Below are 18039 nucleotides of genomic sequence, written 5' to 3' on the forward strand. Positions count from 1 at the left end.
AGGCTAACCCAAAGGGCTGTCTCATATCCAGCAGCAGACATCTGGAAGGAGTGGGAGGATGGCCGGAGCCGAAGGCCAGTAGGATCCCAGCCAGAAAAAGGACATTAGTGAAAAACTGACAAAGTGCCCAGAAAAATCTGTGTTCTTGTTAATGGCATTGAACAACAGTTTCTTGGTTTAATAAACTAATGCTATTAGGGAAATCTGGGTAACGGGTACATGGAAACTGAACTGCTTTTCGACTCTCTGCAAGTCTAACATTACCTCAGATAATGCACACATATGAAGCTGGGCACGGAGGCACAACGTGCCTATAATCCCATCACTCAGGAGGCAGTGGAAGGAGGTTCAAAGTTCAAGGCCATCCTTGACTATTTAGAGAGTGTGAGGCAGCCAGAGGTATCTGAGATCTTATTATAAACAAGAAGACAGATGACAGACAGACAGACAGACAGGTACCTGCAGCTGCCCCAGAATGGCCAGGTAAGATAGACAGGTCCCCATGCGAGAGGGCAGCTTCACAGCTTCTTCAATGTCAAGAAACAACATTCTCTCCACCTCCCACCTTGTAGGCAAGGAGATGGTTTTCTATCAAGCCTCCTCAGCCTTCTCTATCCTGGAACAATTCCCCTCTTTTTCCTTGTCTTTCACGACCAACCTTTGAGACTTTGAAAGGGCCATGGTGCACGGCATCACTGAATATGGGACAGCGACTTTGAACATCTGTGGTGGAGTAGGCAGCGCCGAGCTCAGTAGGCTTGCCTTCACACACTCTGCTTGCTTATATTTTTTGTGTTGCTGGAGATACTGCTTCTGCTAAGAATCTGCCCTACGGAGTGACAGATCCTCCGCAGCTACAAGAGTGGCAGCGAGTTAATCTGTTTAGCTTGCTACATTAGCCATGCCACCTCCCCTTTGCTGGAGGCGCCTCTTTCCTGCTCACCCGGACCAGCTTGTGCTCACAGCCATTCTAACTAAGCAGAATCCCTAAGGACAAGGGGACTATGCTGTCCTCCTCAGTGCTATATTTATGGCTCTTAATCAAGGCTGCAGACAATACGGGTTCAATAAGATGTGCTGAGTCAATGGAGAGTCAGCATAATTAGCATCAGCAGCCACCCCACCTACAGAAGTCCTCTGTATCCATTACCTCTAATCACTTACAAAAAGCCCACAGGAGCAGCTTAGGGAAGGAGGGTTTTATTCTATCTTAGTTTTAAGGATGCAGACCATTGGGGTAGGGAAGTCCTGACTGCAGGTGGAGGTCACTGGATACATTGTATCCTCAGAGAGCAGAATGCTGTTGTTGAACATGCTTTCACTTTTCCATCCAGTTCAGGACCCCAGCCCATGGGAAGCTACTGCCAAACATTTAAGGTTGGTCTTCTCACCTCAATAACTCAGTCTAGAGGCTTCCTCAAAATGACAGCAGTCTTGTTGCCTAGGTGCTTTCAGATCCTGTCAGGTTGGCAATATTTTATTAAGCATCACACCCCTTTATTCAGTATGCTTGGTGGACTCATTAGAAAAGGCCTTTAGAGAAATGATAGATTAATCATTGCATTTTACCTTGGAACACTCATGGATGTGCATCTTCCAAATTATTTGAGTCCTGCCTTTATGTCTGAGTCCACTATTTGACACAGCATATCTTTTAAATCAATTCCAGTGTCTTTTAAAGGAAAACAAATATTTAATTTTCCAAAAGCATAAATATAGATTTTCAACCCTTTATAGAGCAACCTCATTCCTTTGTAACTAGTCAGGATTTTTTTCCTTCAGCCTTTTGTTGTTGTTTCCATCTCTTTTTGTAGTTTTAATTTCAAAAGAATTTTATGTGCAATTTTTCTTTGTCAGAAAACTTCCCCTATTTCATTTTCATGGGTCAATAACATAATTTGGCATGTGTGTATCATGGTATACTGAATTAATGACAGTTGTCAAAAACAACCTTCTGGCTTACAGAGAATTAGCTACCATCGATCGATTGGTGGAGACAGTCCAAGTAGGGAACAGCCTTGACTTTTCCTGCCTGCCATCATTGGCATCCATTTTTTTTGTAACAACATGGTGCCATTTTGTGTTATAGGCTATTCAAACTTGCTACTCCCCAAAAACTTATGGCCAGAAGCTTGTTTCCTACAGCCCTCCCAGTAGTGAGATGATGGGCAGAGCCCTGGACCCTCCCCAGGACTGTGAATGATGATGGGCAGGTCTCTGCATCTTCCCTGAGGTTGTTCATGATGGGCAGAGCTAGCAGTACTGTACCTGCTGTGGCCATCCTTCTGTTTTCTTTCCTAAAATAATGTGTGGGGAGTGGTGACTAGGCCACTAAAACAAGAAATCAAGAGTCACTGGTAACCTTCTCACACATGTGGTCTTTCATTAGCCATTGCTGAACTTCTACTCCGCCCTGGCAAATTCTAGGTGTTCACATGACTAAGAAGGACTGTAACGTAAATCTTGCTATTGGTGAGCCTAGGAGACAGAAGAGACAGACTTGTGGTACCAAACCCCAGCACCAGTAACAATCATATGCTGTAATTCTGAAAGAGGGTAAGAAAATAATTCTTCCCAGGAGAGATCACAGAAGGCTTCCTGGAGAAGGCAGCCTCTGAGGAGCAATAGATCTGTAGAGAGAAAGGAATTTGGCATCATTCCCTCAAATAAACCAATTGTATTAGTGAGCGTGCTCCTGGGGTTGCTCCCTGGCAGGGAAACTGTAGGTACTGGTGGTTGAGTGCCAATTCTATGTTGTATCACCAGTATCCCAGAGAGGAAGTCGAGTCCTCGGACCCTGTGCCATCTAGCAGACTTTACCATGTGTGTTCAAGGGGATGAGTAGCAGACTGTAGCCATCTCTCAGAGGTTTCAGCACCACACAAGAGTTAAAGACAGTGGCAAAGACAACGGGCAGGGGCCTGCTCTAGGTCACCAGTAGCCCCGCCTATTAGGCCGGTGCACCAGGCTGATCTGGCCCTCTGCTTGTCACATGCCAGAAAGATGGAATGTTTTGTTTCAGCCTGCAGCGTGCTCCCCAGTTCCTGGAGAGATACGCACTTTCTGGGTTGCTGATATAATTAGACGATCAGTCACAGAAAGTCTGAAGCAAGTGCGACCTTTGAGAAGGGAAGTTTAATTATTATTATTATTATCATCATTATTATATGATAATATAACATGGTGATGATGATGATGTCGCTTCTATTATCATTAGGAAGGGAAATAGGCCCAAGGGAAATAGTCCTGAGACTGGGCTCTTGTCTCCACAGAGGGCTGGAGAGGTGCACGAAAATCTCCGCCGTGCTCAAAAGGCAGAGTTTCCTCCACCCTTTCCAACCCCTTCGTCCTTCTGCTGTTGCTGGGGAGAGGGGATCAGTGTCATTCACACAAACCCCTGTTGTCCACCAGCTGCTCAGCCCAGTTAGCTTAAGAACGTAAAACAGCGCACACACAAACGTAGATGCTTTCTGGGACCTGACAGTAAATATGGACTGGATGAAACCAGTTGGCTGTCGTGTTATAAGGATTGGTAGTGTCTGGTACACCCAAGAGCTTGTGTTCCCAGTCAGCCAAGAATGGGTGTCATGACTGGTGGGAGGACATTTTTGCCAAATGCTTGAGGTCTAATTTCTTCCAAGCTGAGGAATCGAAGAGAACATAAGAGGGTAGGGTAGAGATGGTGGCCCTTCCATTCTCACATCCTCAGAATACCATCATAGCTAATGCTCAGCCGTCCCTTTGCCTTCTTCAGTTCTGTGTGTCTTATGCAAAGCTGACTGCCGCTTCCAGCTTGTTACTGCCGTGGAAGGGTGCCGGTCCGGGAACCAGGTGTGGCGTATTCCTTAATCCTGGCACCGAGGAACTGAAAGCAAGGAGCATCCGGAGTTTATGTAGCCTAAAGCCAACTTTAAGCTACATAAGAACATGTCCAATGATAAATTAAATAAATACACACGCCAACCCTATCATTCCCAAAATAGTATTCTTTAAATAAGAAAAGCTAGAGATCCGTATCTTAATATGAAATCTCCAAATGTTGAATATTGGCAACAATTTTTTTCCCACAATTCCTTGTGAGTCCAGCACATTCCATATGCAAAACTAAACGTGACCCTAAAGCTATCAGGTTGAACGTCTGAGCTGAAGAGGATTAGCTAGCATCACCGAGTTGGTGGAGACTGCCAAGGAAGAGGTGGCCTTGACTGCTGCATCCCGCTATAACTGATGTCATGGATGATTCAAGGTTGCCACTGTCTGAGAGAGCTTACGACAAGTGGGTGCCTCAGTTTCTCAGATCTACAAAGGCTGGACCTTCTCGGATACCGACTTCATGTGTGAGGGAGGGTACAAGATTTACAGGTGAGGCTGAGGTGCATGAACTTGGCAGCGCGCTCTGATGCCTGCAAGGAGGAACCCCCCCTCCCTCCTTCATGCCACAGCCATCAAAGCTCTCATCAAGCCTGTGCCTCAGGGAGCTGTCACAGCCTCATTACTGCTAATTCATCTTCACTTAGTGCATCAAAAGACTGATTTATAAAATTGGGTGGGTGCATAGGAAGTTTGATTAGCAACATCATGTTGTTTGCCACGGGCTCAGGGAACTTAGCTCATCTGTGTCCCAGGAGCTCAAGATAAGACCCAAGCGTTTGTACTGCCTCTGAAATTCTCTGGATCACAGAACAGCATGGTAGTTCCCCCTGGGAGCACATTCTCCATTTCTTCTTTACTTCATAAGTGGGTCTCTGAGGTTCACTGTTGGCCTGTTATCAAAATAGAGGAGGAGGCTGGGAAGGTGGGTGGCTCCAAGGTAAACTGCTGTCTAACACCAGTAAGGCTTGATGTAACTCTCAACACCAGAGGAAAATAAAAACATCACAGTGTTACTCTCGTACGTGACTGTTGAGCTGGACCTGGGAGTTCATGCCTGTAGTCCCAGCAATCAGGAGGCTGAGAGGGGAGAATTACTGTGAGTTTGAGGCTAGCCAGAGCTACATATTAAGTTTCAGGGCAGTTTTTGCTGTAGAGTAAGAATCTGTCTCAAAATGGAACTGGGAGATTGGAAAGAAGGCTTACTGGTCAAGAGCACTTGCTACTTTTACAGAAGACTGGACTCCAGTTCCTAATACCCACATTGGACAGCTCACACCAGTCTGTAACTCCAGACTCTAGGTATTTAATACCCTCTTCTAGCTTCCACAAGCACCTGCATGTGTGTGCTCTCCCGCAACAGAATCTTAAAAGAAAACAAAAACAATACAAGACCTGACCTTGCCAGATGGCTCTGCAGATAAAGTTGCTTGTCACAAAGCCCCCAAACCTGAACTTTTGATAATCTTGCCTCTTACCTTCCAAATGCAGGGATTGTATGTATGAGCTTTGTGCTTGCTAAACCAGCACTCTATCATCTGAGCTTCATCCCGGGCTCCTCCCTCACCTAGTGATGATACAAGTGTCATCAGTTTAGAGGTATTCAAAGGCCTGAACTGGAATGCCAAGAGAACACTACTTTTTCTGTAAGACTTTCTTTGCAAGTTACTTGGAAATGTATCATTTGATTTGATTCCTCTCCTACTCTTTGAAATTAGAAACAAGAGCACTCATTATCAAATCCTTATTGAGTATTAATTATTTAAACGAGAACTGGGGACATGGCTCATCAGGGGAACCCACTTAAATGGCTGTCTTATCAGACATCTCCAGTTGGATGAACTAATTCATGGTTGATGATGCCCTTATAGATCAAGGAGTCTAATGGTCCTGATTGGGCCCTCTCCTTGCCCACCTCTGCCTTCAGGGGGAGAGGGTGTCTCCTCTCTCTGTGTCCTTCCAATTTACCAGGAAGGCTACAGGACAGGTACAACTTAATTCTGTGAGATTCAGAAGGAAGGGTCAAGGTTGCTGCAAACTGCAAGGTACACATCAAGAAGACCTTGGGGGTAACCATGAAGTGCCCCAGCATCCCTGGCTTTCAGTTCATGGCTGCTGGTGGGATTTTTGGAGCCTTATGGCCGAAGTCTAAAGTCTGTAATATGGAAAGGATTGGGAGCTAGGGGGATATCTCAGGGTTTTCTCACAGCCCTTCGTCCCAGTATGAGGGGCTTGTTGTTGTTTGTTTCTCTCTGAGATCCTCACAGGGCTCAGGTTCTCACTTATCTCTGTCAGCTGTTATATTCCTCTTTATGTCACTAGCTGACAGCTACTGGACTATTGCTAGTGGAGTTACATACATGTCCTAAGTTAGTTTCGAAGCAATTCCGATGAGAGAGGGGATATTGCCCAATTTTTCAGATAAGAAAACTGAGGCACAAAGTCAAGCACAGTGGCGCAAGCCTTTAATTCCAGCACTTGAGGGGCAGAGGAAGGTGGTCTCTAAGTTCAAGGACAGTCTGGTCTACAGGGTGAGTTCCAGGGCATCCACAGCTACAGAGTAAGATCCTGTCTCAACACACACACACACAAAAAAAAATCCAAAATAACAATACAAAACAAAACCCCAAAGCATACAGTTTTTGAAGTGTTCAAGCTAAGACTGGGATCAGGTGTGTCTCTGCGGTGCAAACAAACCCAGGAGATGTCAACTCCTGTCTGCTATGCTGTGCTGTGGGTCTCACTCTCTAGAAAAGTCTGAAAGACTGGAAAAGTTGGGATGGGGAAGTTCTGTGCAAGGCTCCAGCCTGTAGTTGGGACAGAGACACTGCCTTCATGTTTCCTTGGGCAAAATGTACATCTTGATTTCTTCTAAGTAAGGATCTCACAGCCCAAGAGAACAAGTGGTCCATACCCATAGTACTGCTGGGATGAAGAGGGGCCATGACCAAGAGAAGGACTCACTGAAAGCCCTAATAGATGGGAGGAAGTCAGGCTGACTATGCCTGAGTGAAGAACTCTGAGTCTGCTCTGGAGCCCAGGGAGAATGAGAGTCAGCCAGGTTTTAGAACCTATTGGTTCTACCCACAATCCCCTGGGCTCAGTACTTCCCAGAGCTCACTTATTAGAGCAGCTTGGTACCTCAGGTACTCTGAGAATGTTGTATTTTTGGAAAATACACAGAAACTTTGATGTGGCCTTGGTCTTAGCCTTCTAGTATGCAAGGCTGTAGGGTTTCATCTCACTTCTTGTGGTCACTTAATGGGTTGGTGGGATGTCGAGTTTGGCCCTTGGACCTGAAGCCTGGAAAACTTTCCTCCCTGGTCCATCCAGAGTCCATGTCTGGTATGAGGAGGAATCTGGATTCAGGTGAGCCTGCACTGTCATAGCAATAACCCACTCCTGGTACCACGTTTTGTCTTAGTTGGGTTTTCTAATGATGCGATGTGATACGTCCTTTGTTTCATCCTACAGCATGTGGCCTATTGTCTAGGGAAGTCGGGGTAGGAACTCAAGGCAGGAACTGATGCAGAGGACATGGAATAACTCTAATGATAGGATTGCTTCTTGTGACTTGCTCAGCTTGCTTTAGTATAGGACCATGATTGCCTGCCTAGGGGTGGCACTATCCACAGAGGACTGGGCCCTCCCACATCAATTATCAATCAAGAAAACGCTCCACAGGCTTGCCCACAGGTCAATATGGGGAAAGCATGTTCTCAACTGAAGTTTCTTCCTCTCAAAGGACTCTAGCTTGTGTCAAGTCGACATAAAACTAGTCATCGTAATATCCCAGTCTACTGTGGTGAACTTGAACAAGTTTCTCACCCTCTCTGGGCCTGCGTTTTCACTGGTACCATGGGATAACTTAACACTACAGGGTTGAGGCACAAAGCCAATGGAATGCATAGCATAGTCCATGATCCCTAACACAAAGAGGAGCTCAGACTGTTTATTTGCATTTAAAATGGGAATTACACTCTCCTGCTCTGACCAACTGAGCTACGGTCCCCTATGAGAAGAGGACATGATCCCTTAGTCTGAGCACTGTGCTTTTGAGGAGACGTCTCAGATTGCAGAGTGCACATACCAGCCTTCCCATTGCCAGTCCTTGAGTCCCACAGGCTCTTTTCAAAGGCTCACCTGAGTGTAGCTGGGTATGCTGGTACATGCCTGCCGACTCAGTTCTTGAGAGGCAGAGACAGAAAGGTCAGGAGTTCTGTGTCGTCCTTCGCTATACAGTGACCTTGAAACCAGTGTGGGCTATCTGGGACCTTGCTTCTAAAAAGAAAAATATCCAACCAGAATATCCTTGTTGCATCTAAAAAATATTATCCGTGATCCTCATATCAAAAATTTCCTGTCAAGATTCTCAATTGTCTCAGAAATGTCATGGACTTTGAACAGCTGGTTTCTTGAGTTAGAACGCAAGTGTGTTCACGTATTGCAAACAGCTAATGGAGCACTGGAGTGGCTTCTGTTTTAGATGCTTCTCTATCTTTTGTTTGTTTGCTTGTTCCCTTGGACTTTCTCTTTCCTTGCCCTGTAGCATGTTCTGCTATCTGATTTTGTAGTCCTCTGGTCTCTGAGGTCCTGAAACTAAGTTGCTATGTCTTTGGGAGTCATAAAGTTCAGTCTTGCTTGGCCCATCCATTCTACTGCAGGAAGGGTTCTTTCTCCTTTTCCTGGGACAGCAGTGGCCCTTAGCCTCACCTGCTGCATCCTAGGAATGAGAGACTGGGGAGAATTGCTTCCTGAATGTTCCCAGAAGCAGCAAGACAGCAAGCCATCCTGCTCTTATTTCCACCGAAACCATTTGATCCCGGCTATGCTGTCTGCGTCTTTTTTTTTTTTTTTAAATAAGAACAGGGTTGCTTTTTCATAAAGCAGAACAATTTTCTGCCAAATAGCCAGGATTGTTTTCCCTCTTTCTAGAGCAATAAGGTTCAGGATTTGTTTCCCTCTTGACTTTCAAGAGCATGTTTTCTCAATTTTGCCCTGAAATTAAAGTAAAGGTCAAGGAGGCCTGTCCGAGACTCAGCTCCCGCCCTTTCCAGCTCCCACCTAAGAGGAGTTGGTCCTGTCTGCATCTTGAGCTCAGACGACTAGCTCAGCCCCCTTGGGGAAAGAGGAAGGGGAAGGGGATGAAGGAATGAGAGAGAGAGGGGAGAGAGAGAGAGAGAGAGCAATCGAGCAAGTCAGTTTGTGGGATCCTTTCTGATTTAGATCAGAACACTTTCCAGAGGCTTTGCCCTCCTCTCTGTGTTCCCTTTCTCAAAGAGGGGGACCTGGGCCCCACCCCATCCGCCTGCATCCCACCTGTCAATTCACGTGAGCTGCCCCAGAGATTTGCCCCTTCCCTCGCACTGTGAAGATTTTTAATCAAAAGGCAGGCGCATGCCGGAATGGTACCTTGCTTAGCGCCAACTGAAGCTTTTCTCCCCGCCCCTCCCCACACTGAGTCACTCAGCTAACAGTTAATTAATGTGTGACACTTTGACAGTTTGTGCGGAGACATTTTTTTAACGGAGCCATCAAAATCCGCAGGGACGAGACTGGGAGCCCCACATGCCTGCTTCCCTTTACTGAGTCTCCAGATGCCGCCTAACTCCAATGCAAACCTCAAAGACCAGCAACCAGGGCAGATGACAAAACTCTGACATCAGTCCACTGCTGCCTGTGTCTCCTGGGGGACTAGTCACATTACCATGGGCACCTGAATGTCCCTGTGACACCTGGTCACCTTGAGAAGGAAGCATGCCTGGGATGAAAGTCCAGGAGATGACACGCAGTCACTTTCAGCTGTGGGACAGAAATGGCCCTCACAGTCAGTCACATTCAGCTCCCTTCTCTTCAGTCAGGGGTCCTTCTGTGGCTGAGGAGCTATGTGCTGATTCCCGACTCCTCTCCATGTTCCACAGATAAGTAGGCTTTCAGTCCAGCTCTGTAATGTGTTAGCATCCTACCATTCTGAGGTGATAGCTCTGGGGACAACTTCACTTCTTCAGTGGGGCACTAACGAAGAGGCTAGAAGTCCCTGAGTGCCCTGTCCCTCAATAGCCCAGAGTCCAGCTACAGTCTTCCTTTCCACAGGATGCAAGTAATCAGGGATTCAGCTCTACTTCTTGCCTTCCTGCACCCTCCATTCCCAATACTATAACTCTGGGCGCTACGGTGGTATATACTTCAGGGATACCCTAGAAAGACTCTGACAGCTAGGCCTCTGTCACTGAGGCCCAGAAAACCAGGCAAGTTCTCAGGAGTGTAGACCTTGTGGAGAAGGATCCAAGGGGCATAACCATTATAAGGTAGGTAAGCCCCAGAGCCCAGTGCCTACTGGCCTTACCCTTGCATGAGCTACTAACTCCATAGATGTCTCCTTATTTTTAAAGGTACCTATTGCTGCCAGGCTAAGGGTGGGGAGTAAGTACCCAGAGGGAACAAGGTAGAAGCCATCCTTATAGGGAGTAGCTCACAGTTGATAAGATGCACAGATACCAAACCATTAGGCAAATAATGACCTCCTTGTATCTGCATTTGCTGGAAGCAATTTGCTGTGATAAAAGCATTAGGGTAGCTTCCCTGGAGAAGGGTTGGGAAGACAGTCTCAGAGGTAGGGGCAGCTGGACTTTGAATGTGATAGGATCCTGAACCCAGGTCTGGGCTGGGCCTGTAGAGGAAGAGACACTGAAACCCAAGGATGTAGTAAGTGGCTTCCCTATGCTGGAGGTTTGTAAATTTCAATAGGAGGTTGGGGGAGGGTCCACCTAAAGCTCTCCCCCACCCCAAGGAGGCAAGGCTGGAGGCTGTCAGGAAAGGTTTAATTCCAGCAAGCAGGGAGGCTTTGAGTTGATGGCTACCAACCTCAGGCTAGGTCACTGAAGACCTTTGAGATGATGCTGTACATCTGGCTTCAGGAAGGCAAGGCAGACACAACCAGAGGGTGAGGAGGCAAGAGGTTCTTCTCGGGTTTCCCACATTTTAAAGGAGGCCTTAGCAGCAAGGAATGGGCTTTGTTGCTGCGCTCTGAAACGTGAGGTTGAATGACCTATGTCAGAAGTGGGGAGGGGGGCGTCAGAAGTTGGGGGACAAAACCATATGCTGTCAGTGTGTAGTCTCTTCTACTTCCTCTACAGAAATCTCAGTTTCCCCAAAATGGGGTGGCCCAGGTGATGAGAGGGAAGGCCTCTGCTAGACTAGGTATCTAAATAGTACAGACCTCAAAGTGATGCTGAAGCTGCGAAGGGGGCTAGCTTGCAGCCTAAGAGTAACACCAAATTCCTATGGCTGTCACAAATCGACAAGGTAATCAACTTAAATGGAAGGGTTTGTCTAGAGAGAAAGATGGCCGTCCTTTGGTTCTGTTGTCTGGGTTCCTGTGTAGAGGTGGCACATCACGTTGGGAACCTGTGGTAGAGGAAGCTGCTCTCCTCATAGCAGCTGGGAGGCAGGAAGAAGAAGAGGAAGGGTCAGAGTTTCTGAGGGCTCACCCAGTGCTTTGAGATCTCCCACATGTTCCACCTCCTAACATTGCCAATACCTCCCAGTAACGCCAATCTGGGGAGGAAGGCATTAATCAGTACACGGGGACAGCCTTGGTGTGACATCTAAGGTCCACCACAGAGAATCTTTTCCAAGTTATTCACTCAGATGTGACTTGCTGCCACCTGAGAAGGATCCAGTTTCTCAGTGTACCTAGGTTGGGTGTTGAGAAAGATGTTCAGGGGCGAGGGAGGTCAACCTTAAGATGACAGCATACACCCCATGCCCCATGCCCCATGCACACCACTACCCCTTGCTATGGCTTGGCACAATCAACATTTAGTTTCACCTTTGTCCTTTCCACAGACACCCTAGACTCAGTCCAGGATTTAAGAAACCCTGCCATTTAGATAATGCTAATATCTCCAGCCATCATTCCAGCTCTTGGAGTCTAGGTCTAGGGGATCTCGATGGTGGGTACCTTTGGGGTGCATGCCTGGGAGTAGACCCCTGGAAGGTGCTCTACCTAGGACTCTTAGTGTGAGATCTGTCTACCCCCTGACCCTCAACCCAGGCTAAGGCTGCCTCCAGGTCAAGAATGGGCAGTGTCACTCCCTCACTGCCTTCATGGAGCATCTGTAGGCTCTAGAGAGCCATCCCTGAACCACAGCCTGGCCCTCCACCTAGAGGAGGGAGCTGTTGGCTTGGGTTGCCAGGAGCCCGGGAGAGGAGCACCCTACCTACCCATTCCCAACCTCCATCCAGCAAATCACTCCACCAAGCTGCTTTTGACATGTAAATGAGAAATGCTCCCCCCTCTTTACTTTTTCATTGAAATGCTTAAAGTCTTAGAAAAGAAGAAAAAAAAATGATGTGTTTAAGACAGCAGTGTCTCACCCGCCATCGAGCCTGATAAGGGATTGTTAAATTTTAATTAGACAATTAGATTCCTTCAAGTGCCAAACTTCAGAGGAGGCAGCCCAAGAGAAGCTGAGGAGAGTACAGGAAACAGGCTGCCTGGGTTCGTGAAACGCTGAAGTTGCTCTTCCCCCACCCGCCAGCTCTGTGCTCCATGGAACAGAAAAGAGAAGGCACAGAGGCAGGAGCGGCCATGAAAAGACACATCCCCTTCCTGGACCAACCAGCTTTCTTTTTTACCATCCGTTGATCACCCCCACCTCAAATTCTTTCCCTGAGGAAACACCTTATTTGGGAGTCATCCTTCAATTGTGGCACCTCAAAGCAGCCTTTTTTTTTTTTACCCCACCTGCTTTGGAGGAGCCCTGCCTCTTGTCAGGTTGGGAGCCTGCCTGTGTCTGATGTGTGGCTGGGAGGAGTGGGGGGCCCTCGGCTCCCCTCCCTGTCCCAGGCTCTGTGTCCTCCTAGTCTTTGGCTCCGTGGTGGGTGGTCTCAGCAGGGTGTCAATCGAGCTTGCCTGGAGACTCAACTCAGCACCAATCTGTCTCTTAGCTTCTCCATGGGAAAGCTGGCTTATTTCCAAGTCCAGGAACACACAGGAAGGCTTTCTGAGGCCCATGGGGCAAATGGAAGGAGCCGCTGAGGTTGGATACCTTAGCTCCACTATTTTTGGCTTGCTGTTTTCATGTACCTCAGCTCCTTCAAGACATCTGCTCCAAGCTTCTGAAGAGGGCCACTATTAACACAGGCTGGAGCTACGTTGAGTGCTTGAGGGAAACTTAATGGGGGTAGGTTCTCTGCATCAAAATAGATGGTTCTGGAAAACCTTTCAGTTGACCTTGGCCTTTCTAGCCAAGAGCAGAAATGGTGGATACTGAGAACAGATGAGGGGCACATGGTTTCTGTCTCTGTTGCTTCAGTAGCCCAAGGCTTAAGGCCTCCTCCATAAAAGGTCTCCCTAGGATCCCTTCTGCCACAGGATCAGCTGAGAAGAAAGCTCAGAGGTCCCACAGTGGTCACGGGTCCATGCCTCCTAGTGAGGTGGGTGGGTAGCAATTGTCAGCACCGTTTGATGTTCAGGAAGATATGGGACACTTTAGGGAGACTGACCCAGGCACTCCTTGAATGAGCTTAGCATCTCAGTGTTCGAGCATGCAACTATTTCTCGGGGGACACAGTCCAGTGGCTATACCTGTGAGGCTGAGATTGGGCCATGACCATGTCTGCATGTGTTGGTCACTAAGAGCTCTTGGACTGGGAAGTGTGATTTGGGAGTTTTTGTATTTTCGCAGGAGGGAGGAAATGGAGGGAAATTCACCTATGGGGAAATGGAGGTTGGCGAGAAATTCTTTTGTATTTTTAAAACCCCAACCCCCCCAAAAAATCTTTGTTCTTACATGCGATCATATTTATTTGAAAATTCTGATGACCAGAAGAACAATTCACTCTGAGCAAATTTTTCAGAAAAAAAAAAGAAAAGAACAAACATTTTGGTCTTTCTTGGCCAATCCAGGGCCCTGGCTGCTGTGTGGTTTCTTAAGATCTACACACAAGTCTGGGAGCCAACACTGACTCCATCTGGCTTCTTCGCAGTCAGAACCAGCCCAGGATACCTGCAAGATCTCCAACTTCCTACTGTCCACCCCCTAGGGATAATCTCTGGCAAGGACATGGGTGAGAGGGAGGATCCTCCAGGTACTCTCATGTTTCTTGATATTTAAGGGTTGAGCAATCTGGGAATCCAAAGGTTGGTGGAGAATAGGAAGGTGATGGATGAATGCAGGAACCTGATCCTGTCAGGGTTTCTCAGGCTTTCTGAAGGTGCCAGAGAGTACTCTGCTTTACCCATTCTCAGAGGCAATGGCCTCCCTCCCATTCAGTGTCTAATAGAGTCGGAGTACTTTTTGTAACTGACAGCATCGAGGGCTGTGCTCGAGTTTAACGGTATTCTTCTGTTTCCTCGGTGTCGCAGAAACCAACACTGACGCTTACGTTCCACTCTGTCAGAGCGTCAGAAATGTGGTAAATCGTGTAACAGTGGACAATATAGCAGATGACCTGGGAAAGCAGAATCCTCTAGTCTAACTGCAACCTCACCTTGAGTGTGTCTTGCAGCCAGGGCCCAGGCACAAGCCTTACCTCATCTTCAGACATTTTTTTCCTTCATGCAGCGTCCCCATGTGGTCTTTCTTCTGTCCCTGCAACCCTGTTAACTTGTTTATGTCAAAAGTTCCTATGGGATACAAGTCAGCTTGGAGTAGGGCCTGCCTTAGTGGCCTTATTTAAGTTAATTTCCATTTAAAGGGTCTATCACCAACCACGTTCTGAGATACTGAAGTTAGGGCTTTAGCAGATGGATTCTGTAAGATGTGAGGCACACAGTGCAGCTCATCGCTGGCGCTGATGTGCTCTGTGCATGGCTGTGGTGCTCGTGAGCTGCAGTCCTCTGGGCACTTGTAAATCGAATGGCCTGTGTTAGCCAGCACATGTCAAGGACAGAGGGGTTTTCTTCCCCCAGCTATTAGCAGAGCCTCTGATTCAGTGCTGCAAACATGTGCTTCGTACTCACTACCTGCAGACCACAGAGTAGGAAGTCAAAAAAGAACAAAATGTGTGCTTTTTATGTGCTTACCCCCTCAGAATGAAGTAGGAGCCACACATGGTGCGGCCCTGAGAAAACTGGAGCGAGAAAGCAGACACCTTGGTGAGGGTATTCCAGGACAGAACCTGGAGTGGAGCATTGAGAGCCCTGAGGAGGGTGGGAGACAGTCCAGGCTAATTCCAGAAAGGGGAATTCTGAGTCAGTCTTTCTTGGAAGCTCATGTAGGCTCAGACTAGTGTTTCTCAGATACTTGCCTTCTTTATAAAGTGGGGGTGATATTGCAAGCTTGCCGGCAGTTGTTTTGAGGTCGAGACAGTGCATCTAAAATCATTTCGCAAAATCTCAAGCTGTTACAAGTATATGGTTCCATCATCTTAGATCTCTATGGTGTTGCTGAACCCATGACTCTGGTCTGATGTAAGGACAGGTGGTACGGAGGAGGGTCTGGGGAGAAACAGGGGGCTGAGGATCATGGGAGGGGACACAGGGATTTGAGATCATGGCAGATACCACTGGCCAAACCAGGAGAAGGAGCAAGGCAATGAGAAGAGGAACAGAGAGATCTGGGGTAGAGCCAGGCCCAGGAGTAAATGGTGACTGAGTAAATTTGTTCTGGTGACTGAGAAGGCTAAGGAAGGAAGATCACTAGTCAAAGGCCTTTCTGGGTTAGAGTGAGTTCAAGGTTAGCCTGAGTGATTTGGTAAGACTAAATCTCTAAAGACAAAGAGAAAGGGAACTGGGAGGTGGCTCAGAAGTGCTACTTTGCAGGCAGCAAGCCCTTAGTTCAATCCCCAGGTGCTGAGAAAGAAAACAAACAGAACAGGAGTAAAGAGTTCCTCCAGACTCTGGTGCACTGCCTAGTGCTTTCGTGTGTAGCAGGTTCAATAGATGCTGATTGAATAAATTAATGTCAGAAGCAACCCAGCTGTCTGATCGATATGTACATGCAGGTAACCTGCTGTGTGCTCCAAGTGGGAAGAGGGACCCGTTGGCTCTGCTGAATGCAGCATCAATAAGACCTGATGCTTTGCTGCGTTTGAATTGGGAAACTGGCTGCAGGATTGCATTCCTCTGACACCCCACACCAAATCCTGAGTGGCAGTGCCGAGTAGGATGTCCTCCATCTGCTTCTTTCCCTTTTTCATCTCCAGCGCCATTGACCGGTTGCTCTCAAGCCCACCTGAGTGGCAGAGAGCCTGGAGGTCACTGTGCTTTGTGGAATGCCTCGGAATGCCAATAAATTTTATTATATCCTGTGAAATAAGAACACCTGTGTTAGCAGTGCTGAGACTACATCGTGTGTGCGTTGTTTTGATCACAACCACAACCCAAGCCATAACCATAACATAAGCCTCCCAAGTCTCCTACTGAACCCCCCTTCTCCATTTTCCTTGTGGATGGATCACTGTCAGTCTCCCAGAACCCCAGGGAAATTCATAAGCCGCCATAGATTTTTCTTTCTCTTTTTAGCTTCCTTCTTTCTCCTGTTTCCATCTATACAACCACCAGGCTCCATGACATTGACTTCTAAGGTCTATGTCCATTTTCACCACTTCCAAATAGTGACTGACATCTCTTACCTGAGTTATAGTTCACTCAAGGCTCTTTTCTACCCTAAGTAATCCGTGAACTTTCCAGAGCCCAGATTTAATGGGGTCATTCTTTATTTGAAAAATATCTATCTATCTATCTATCTATCTATCTATCTATCTATCTATCTATCTATCTATCTATCTATCTGCCTACCTAACCTATCTAATCTATTTATCTTATCCATATAATGTTTATAAATACACTTTCACTGACACACCAGAAGAGGGCATCAGATCATATGACAGATGGTTGTGAGCCACCATGTGGATGCTGAAAATTAAAATCAGTACCTCTGGAAGAGCAGCCAGTGGTCTTAACTACTGAGCCATCTCTCCAGCCTGAATGGCATCATTCTTTTACTCCTAGATGTTCATGGGTTCCTGAGCTGAGGGGACCTAGTCATTTTGACCTTGAAGGTCCTTCTGGTTTAATTTTCCTCAGCTCCATTGCCATACCCTCTATTTTTAGCTGAACAGAATCATTTGCTGTTGGGACTGTTCTATGTTCTCCTTGGATGCAACATCTTCCATCGTTTAGTTGCTCAACAGGCTCTTCCTACTTCACCTCAGGGTTGCCACAGGGTGTGTTCTGTGGAGCATCATCATTTCTTGCTTAGATTCCTACAATGGTGTCCTTCAGGTGTCCCGCTTCTGCTGTGGGCCTCTCCTAGTCACTATGCACTCACTACGTACTATCTCAGATTCATCATTCTGCGAAGCAGATCTGTATGTGTAGCAGGTTCAACAGATGCTGACTTTTCACTCCCTGTAATCTAACCCTTATAGCTGCCTTGATTCAAATCATGCCAAGACCCTCTAGGATTCTGCTCTCTCAAATCTCTTTTAAGTCCTCTATTATAGTACTTGATGCCTACTGTCTGGACCCTTCCCATCTCGCTATGTATCTAATTCCTACACATTCTCCAGTGCCAGTTGAATGACTCTTTCATCTTAAAGTCTTACTTGATTACATAAACTAGGATATGTGTCTCTCTCCCCATTCCATTTCCTAGTCCCTATTGTTTTTTTTCCTTTCTTTATATTTCCTAAGATTGGACTCAGGGACTTCTGTATACTAGGCAAACATACTACTACTGAAATATACCAAAACCTAATTTTTTAGTTCTTTGTGGTTTTGAGACAGCATTCGACTAGGCTGTCAGGCTGACTTTGAACTCACTCTGTAGTTCAGGCTTGCCCTGAATTTTCAATCCCCCTGCACCAGCATTTGGAGCAACTGGAGTTATAGATATGGATGCTGAGCACAGTATCTATTATTTCTTTTAGAACGTAAGATACAAAACCATGTGTATTTTGTTTGCCTGTGTTTTTCATGTAAAATGATGATTTAATAAATGTTAAAAAAAATCAAGAATTTGTGGATGCCTATTTCTCTTCTACCACAAGACTTTGGAACTCCTAACTAACTGTGCACATGAGTGGGTTGGACAAGTGAAAGAATGGATGAATAGCTCTTTTGAAGCTTATTTATGTTATTAGGCTTGAAAATGTATAGTTTTCACTTATTGAACCATCTGCTAGAAGAACAGAAGCTTGCCCCAGCATTATAAGATC

General features: G+C 46.7%; 1 protein-coding gene across 2 annotated transcripts in view; it reads left to right on the forward strand.

Moving 5' to 3' along the window:
• The window catches only part of Drd2 (dopamine receptor D2), a 63856-nt gene that overhangs the window by 32711 nt on the left and 13106 nt on the right, over positions 1-18039 (forward strand). The window lies entirely within an intron of this gene.

This window comes from Rattus norvegicus, chromosome 8, assembly GCF_021556685.1.
Source record: "Rattus norvegicus strain SHRSP/BbbUtx chromosome 8, alternate assembly SHRSP_T2T, whole genome shotgun sequence".
Taxonomy (NCBI): Eukaryota; Metazoa; Chordata; class Mammalia; order Rodentia; family Muridae; genus Rattus; species Rattus norvegicus.